At 34.1% G+C, this 6,948-nt stretch overlaps 1 long non-coding RNA gene across 2 annotated transcripts; it reads left to right on the forward strand.

Annotated features, from left to right (window-relative positions):
- Positions 1–2,818: 2,818 nt before the first annotated feature.
- On the forward strand, positions 2,819–6,736 carry LOC136064522 (uncharacterized). 2 transcript variants are annotated; one of them, XR_010626143.1, is made up of 4 exons: positions 2,823–3,166; positions 5,531–5,605; positions 5,719–5,828; positions 6,080–6,735. It is a non-coding gene; the product is annotated as an uncharacterized LOC136064522 (long non-coding RNA). The 2 variants fall into 2 exon arrangements; XR_010626142.1 differs by having other exon boundaries at positions 2,819–3,166; positions 5,719–6,736.
- Positions 6,737–6,948: the final 212 nt, after the last annotated feature.

Here is a 6,948-nt window from a genome sequence, read left to right on the forward strand (position 1 = left end):
CGGCTGACTCTGATTGTGCATTGGACTTCATTTGGATGACAATAGGGTAGAGCAACATTTCCTGTCCTTAGGATTAAGAGAAAGAAAGCGTTTCCCTCAAATGGCGCCAAACTGATGAAGCTGAAGTCATCAGTCATTCAGGTCGTCCAGATGATCCTGGTGCAACTTGCAAGAACACAAGAGAAGATCGCAAAGACAGGTCACCAGTGTGGTGCTTGCTGGCGAGCCTCCGATGGCAAAGTCAGAGAGAGAGAGAGAGAGAGTTGGAATGTATTCAGCTGATAATAATAACTCAGTGTTTGTACCTTTTACCTTTGGTAGAGCATGCTATTTATAGGCCATCCTCCTTCTAGCCGTTGGAACCACCATTAATGGTGGTCTTAGTTCTGAGTAACGTTTTTAGTATTCAAAGCGAAGGGAAATGGAATCTCTTGACATTTGATGTGAGAGTATAAGAGCTTCTGAGCTGTCACCTGGCCTCGTCTGATCCGTAACGGTCCTGGCAATAATGGCAACATTTATTGCTTTACCCTCGTTCTTAGCCGTTTCTGGACAAACCTTTTCGTTGGGCTTATCATTTATCTTCAGACCTTCATCATATTTATATCATATCCGACGCTACATACTAGCCAAGAAATTAGATAGTTACCTTTTTATGATGTCACCTAGTATTAATCTTTAGTTGATCATGGCTCATGAAGGATACGTACGTGAACGTAAATTAAGATTTAATAAGAGGGAGGTTTTATTTTCTAATTTATAAATTTCTCATAGTCAAACTGGCAAATAAGACTAAAACGAATATTTAGTTAGTGTTAAGAAATTTGTAGATTCCATCGGTGGATTAGTTAAGAAACAAGAATTGGAGTTTGGCCATCTTTGTTATGGCCCACGAAAGGAGAAAATACACCATACATTGGATGCTTGTTTTCTTCCTCTCACATGAAGACGGGCCTCTTGAATGCATGATATACTCCTCCCATGAAAGAGTTATGTAGTGCCGGGAACAACAGAGAGCTGAAAATACAGAACTGAAAATACAAAGACGGGCCCCTCGAATGCATGATATACTCCTCCCATGAAAGAGTTTTGTGGTGCCGGAAACAACAGAGAACTAAAAATACAGAACTGAAAATACAAAAATGGGCCTCTCGAATGCATGATATACTCCTCCCATGAAAGAGTTTTGTGGTGCCAGGAATAACAGAAAACTAAAAATTATCAGAATTCACCCTTGAAAACATGTAATTAAGCTTATACTTAACCGACTTGTAAGGGAGGGTGCTTAAGAGCTTATAAACTTGTAATTAGCTTATACTTAATCATGTGGGAAGCTTATACTTAATTGGCTTGCGAGGGGAGGGTGCTTAATAGCTTATAAACATGTAATTAAGCTTATACTTAATCCATGTGGAACACTAGGATCATAACATACCACCACGCTCTGCAGCCAATGTCCACAATAGCTCACTCTAGCAACATTGACCCGATGGTAACCTTTTCTCTTTTGGTGGCAACTCACCCTTGAAAATTGTCTTGCAAGGGGAGGGTGCCTAAGAGCTTATAAGGATATGGTTAAACTTATATTTAATCCATGTAGGACACTAGGATCATAGCATATCACCAAATGTTACAAACTTATAGATAAAACTTACCATTGAAAATCAGCTTGTAAGGTGAGAGTGCCTAAGAGTTTATAAACACATGATTATTAAACTTATATTTAATCAATGTGGGACACTAGGATCAAAACATACCACCACGCTACGTGGCTCTGATACCAAATGTTACAAATCCATAGTTTGAACTCATTCTTGAAAACCGGGTTGCAAGGGGATGGTGCCCAAGAGCTTATAAATACATGGTTAAACTTATATTTAATTCATGTGGGATACTAGGATTATAACATAGATCATCTCATCTCTTTCCTCAAAGTGGTGGATCAAACTTCGACCATATTACAAACCCATGGTTTGAACTCATTCTTAAAAACCGGCTTGCAAGGGATGGTACCCAAGAGCTTATAAATACATGGTTAAACTTATATTTAATTCATATAGACACTAAGATCATAACATAGACCATCTCATCTCTTTCCTCAAAGTGGTGGATCAAACTTCGACCATGTTACAACTGCAAACCTGACAGCTATCACTCACTTACTAGTCAATGAAAGTGGGTCAGTTTCACCCTTCACACCTATAACTCTATAAGAAAAAGAACCTTATGTATTTGCTGATGGAATTATTGCTTCAAAGAATCATCCACGCCCGACAAATTAATTTTAAAAAATTAGGCCTTTACTGGCGTGATCTTAAGGCTCTGCTTTATAGCAATTATATACTATGTTTGGCATGAGTCGTGAGATAAAATCCAGGTTTTTTGAACGTCTCGAGAGAGATAACGTGCCCCTTTCATTCTTATTATTATAATTGCAAGTTGATGAAGATAATGAACACTAGAGGAATGTATAAAATTTAATATTGAGAGAGAAATCTTCAAGGACAAGAGGAAGCAGGAGTGCTGCTGATAATCAGAGATGCACTCTGGGACTACTTGTAGGTGTGATGATGAGTAAGAAAGAAAAGATCATTGATGACCCTTCAATAAACTTAGTTACCATATTATAAAATAAATTAAAATCAATGCAATGTTCGATGTATATGCTAGTGGCCTAGTAACTTTCTAGGAACTTGTAAGGAAAGTGAGCATTGGAGTTGAAACATATTGCTATTTAAATCCCTCGAACAAATTGCTGACAGTGATGCTCATCTATATGTATATATTTTATTGAGTACAAGGAATCCAACCGAGCATTATTGAGTTGTGTTTTCTTATATACAAATAAACCCATCTTCTTTCGGCTGAGTGGTATGGTCTTACTCGCTCTAATAAATTGGAGAATTTGGAGTCTTTCGGAGAGTGGTGGATTTCCTAGTCCTACTTTACAAATATACAAATAAATGCATCTTCTTTCTGCAAGTGGTGCCTTTTCCAATAACTGTTAATTAGCAAAGTTTCAGAAACGCGCTATACATTGCTTGACCATATATTACTTCTATTCTCTTCTCTTCCTCTTATTTTTCTCAGACTATTTACCTTCTCTCTTTCTCTTACTTTCCGGACGTCCATTGAAGGATCGTCTACCTATTTGCAACCTACTACAGTAAGTGCACTCTAACTTGACTTTCATGTTGTTCATTTTAAACTAATTTATTCAAGTCATTTAAACTATTAAGTTTGAACTCCAAATCTTTATATTTTTGGGTAAATTCATCTGTGGTATACCCTTGAAAATATGGAATTATTATATGGTTCATATCATGACACTTACCTTCTTTATAAATTTTTTTTTTTAAATTTTTTTTTATGAGGTATACGGACCTTGTTAGAGTTCTATCCAAGTCAGCTTTTNTAGATACAAAAGAAGCACACTCTTCTCTCTCTAAAAAGCCTTATGAAAATGTGCTTAAGGTTTCCTTTATATATTAGTAGTGTTTTACTTGAAACCCAATATGTTTAAGTAGAGTTTGGGCTGAAATAGAATTCTACAGATACGTGTTTCGATCGGTCGAGCTTGTCTTTAGATCGATTGAACCAGGCAGTTTTCGAATTCTTCTTTCTGCAGCTTGTATATTCTTGAATCTTGACTTGTATCACCATAAGTATTGTCTAATAATACCTATAAACTCTAGGATCTATATATAGACAAGTTTGTGTTTACGATTTGCCAATTGTTTTAAACTTTTAGAATATAATACATATATATACCACAGACAATAAATATCTTATATTGTAATTTGTTTTCTAACATTTTTTGGTATTTATTATAATATTATGTTTTTCATACTTTTTATACACAACTTTTTTCCATGTCACCTAGTATTAATCATTATTCATATATATTGGAATATAAATTGGTTCATCTTGCCTTTGTATGTTTGTTTCTTTAATTCTTTCCTATTCTATTTTTCTTTTTTCTTTTTTCTTTTCTAATTGGAAATGAGAAATCTCCTAAGCCCAAGAGCTAACCCAATCTGAGTGAGCCTAGGCCCTATGCCCATTATTTGACTGTGGACTAGTGAGATTTTCAGGCCAAAACTTCAAGATAGGAAAAATTGGGAGAGTCTTGATCATATTGGAATATAAGAAATTGAGTAAAGTAGACTATAATGTTCTGTTTGGTAAGAGTATTTAAATATAATTATTTGTTTTGCAATCCATAAAATGATGGGTTCCACACTTGAATCTATTGTTTGGCTGATATTTTCTAAATACAGTTTACAAAAAATTGTATCCTATTTTCCTTGTTTAGAACAAGATTTTGAAAATGGCTGAGTTGGTGTTTTCAAGATACAGTAAATGTTTTTAATGATATAGTTGTAAATAAACTGAAAATAGTAGACTTCATAGTTTTGTCCAAACTTTTCTATCTCTTAAATTAAGGAGCTTATCTTTATCACCAAAAAAAAAAAAACCTCACACTTCAAATTTGAAATTTATCAATTTTTTGAAAATTGTTTTCATACTGTTTTGAAAGCAAAAACAAAAATTCTCCTACCAAACAAGTCCTAAGCTTTTAAAGTCTAGAATTGTTTCCATAATGGCCCTTTATGTTCTAATATTTTTCTTTTAACCTTTTATAGTTGATTCAGTTTTCTATTTGGCTTTTTACATTTCAAAATATTCATATTCATTAAGGACTAAACATAAAATTAAAAAAAAAATGAATGGCACTCAAAATGAAAATTTTGATATATAAAAGGCTAAAATGAAAATAATTACAAACTTTAAGGGCTAAGAATCCAAGATATTCAGGTGAAGATAAGATTTGAGAAATCCTGTAAAATGAGGCATATACATATTAGCTGACCGAAAAAAAAAAAAAAGAATTCGAATTTTTAGATATAAAGTCAGTGAGAGATAAATTTTGAATAATAAATGCTTTTCTTCTTACATTTTTTTTTATTTGCTTATTTTCTTAATTTTGTCTTTTTCTCCCCGTCATGGGCCTCATAGCACGTGAAGTACTGTACACAAAGGAAATTAGAGGGCGGTAGGTCTGCTAATTTAAAATTTTATCAAAAGGCAAGGTCAAAATTTTGACTAAAACACATATTTTACTCTTTTTTTATTTAAGGGGATTCTAGGTTAGGTGGATTAGAAGAGTTAAAAACTTAAAATAGAGTGCAACTCTAATTTTTTATCTTCAGACCTGCATCATATTCATATTTATATCATATCTGACACTACATACTAACCGAGAAATTAAATAGTTACCTTTGAATAAGCAATGCTTGTCTTTGGTGTGTTGTCTTTATCTTGTGATTACAACGTGAACGTAAATCAAGATTTAAGAAGGAAGTTTTATTTGCTAATTTATAAATTTCTCGCAGTCATGCTGGCAAATAAGACTAAAACGAATATTTAGAGTGGAGAAATTTTAGATTTGGTGGACTAGGTAAGAAATAAGAATTGGAGTTTGTCCATCTGATAAGTCATGACCCATGAAACAATTTTGCGCTGACAGGAACAAACAGAACTGAAAATACAAACTTTTGTAGAGAGAGAAAGAGATAAGGTGCCCCTTCCATTCTCATCTCCGGTGAGTTTCAATGACATCCTGTAACTACTAACTGGTTGCTTCTTTGTTCTTCCTATTTTATTATTTATGATTTAGATATGAATATATTGTTCCTCTTTTCATTGTTGGGTCAGATCTTCCTTTCACATCCATTGCTGCTAATCTACCGATTGAGGTCTGGTTCTTTTTCTTTCTCTTATTCTTCCCAAGGTTCACTGCATCTAACTATCTGCAAGCTATTTAAGTAAGTTCTCTTTGCCTCTTTGACATGTCTCTATGTTATTTACTTCTTTTCTTTTCTTTTTTTGCTTGAGGAAAAATAGTTTATTAACACAACCAAAGGAGATAGCATGGAATATTATTGCATTTATCAGGTTCAAAGTTCAAACCACAGCCAAAACAGAAAATTAAAAAGTGAAATTAACAACTCAAATTTAGAAGTTTTAAAACAAGTACAATACAAATGAACACTCATTTGAAGGAATTTTTTCTCAGTCGCACAACCCAATCTTTAGATTGGTAGTGAGAGTCAAGAGAGGAGTGAGGTACGTATTTATGGGGGGGTTTGGAAAAATTCTTCCATTTGAAAAATTAGAATTCCCCCGAGAGTATCACAAGTTGTTAAAGCTGCAAGTCCAACGCAGCAACAGAGTACATTGCGCGTGGCATGCACCAGTCATCAGGACAAGCAGCAATCAAGTGCAGCACAGAGTGCACTACATCATCAGGGCAGTGTGCTGTCATGTACAACCAAGGGAGTCAATACCGTACCGGAGGCTGTACCGGTTTGTCCAGCGGTACGGTATATTTCGGATACCGGTCAATATCGGTGTACCGTTTCGGGTTTACTGCTATTTTTTTATATTTTTAAATATATATATATATATATATATGTATGTGTGTGTATATATATTATAATAAATATAAAAGTTTACAATAAAACATTTTCTCAATTCAAAACTAATTATTCATAATTTTAGACTTTAGTATCAATTAAAAGGAAAAAAAAAACACACAATATAAAAAATAGAAAGCTTAAAAGTTACCATTGCATACTAAGAAAAAAAATAATACTAATAAGTTAATGCAAATAAGTTATCATTCTACCCTAACAAAAATTCAAAAATTACAAAACTTAAAAAAAAAAAATTAAAAAAAAAACTTTTTTCTGTACCGGCTGGTACGCCCGGTATTGCCCGAAATTGGCTGATATGGCCGGTACATGGCCGGTACGGCCGATATTTAAACTGGTACGAAACGTTAATGTTTCGATACCGGTATGCAACCGGTACAGTACGTACCGGCTGGTACGGCCGGTACCAGTACGGTATCGACTTCCTTGTGTACAACACAAGGACAGATGC

Source organism: Quercus suber, unplaced genomic scaffold (genome assembly GCF_002906115.3).
Source record: "Quercus suber isolate HL8 unplaced genomic scaffold, Cork oak 2.0 scaffold_701, whole genome shotgun sequence".
In the NCBI taxonomy this organism is placed as follows: Eukaryota; Viridiplantae; Streptophyta; class Magnoliopsida; order Fagales; family Fagaceae; genus Quercus; species Quercus suber.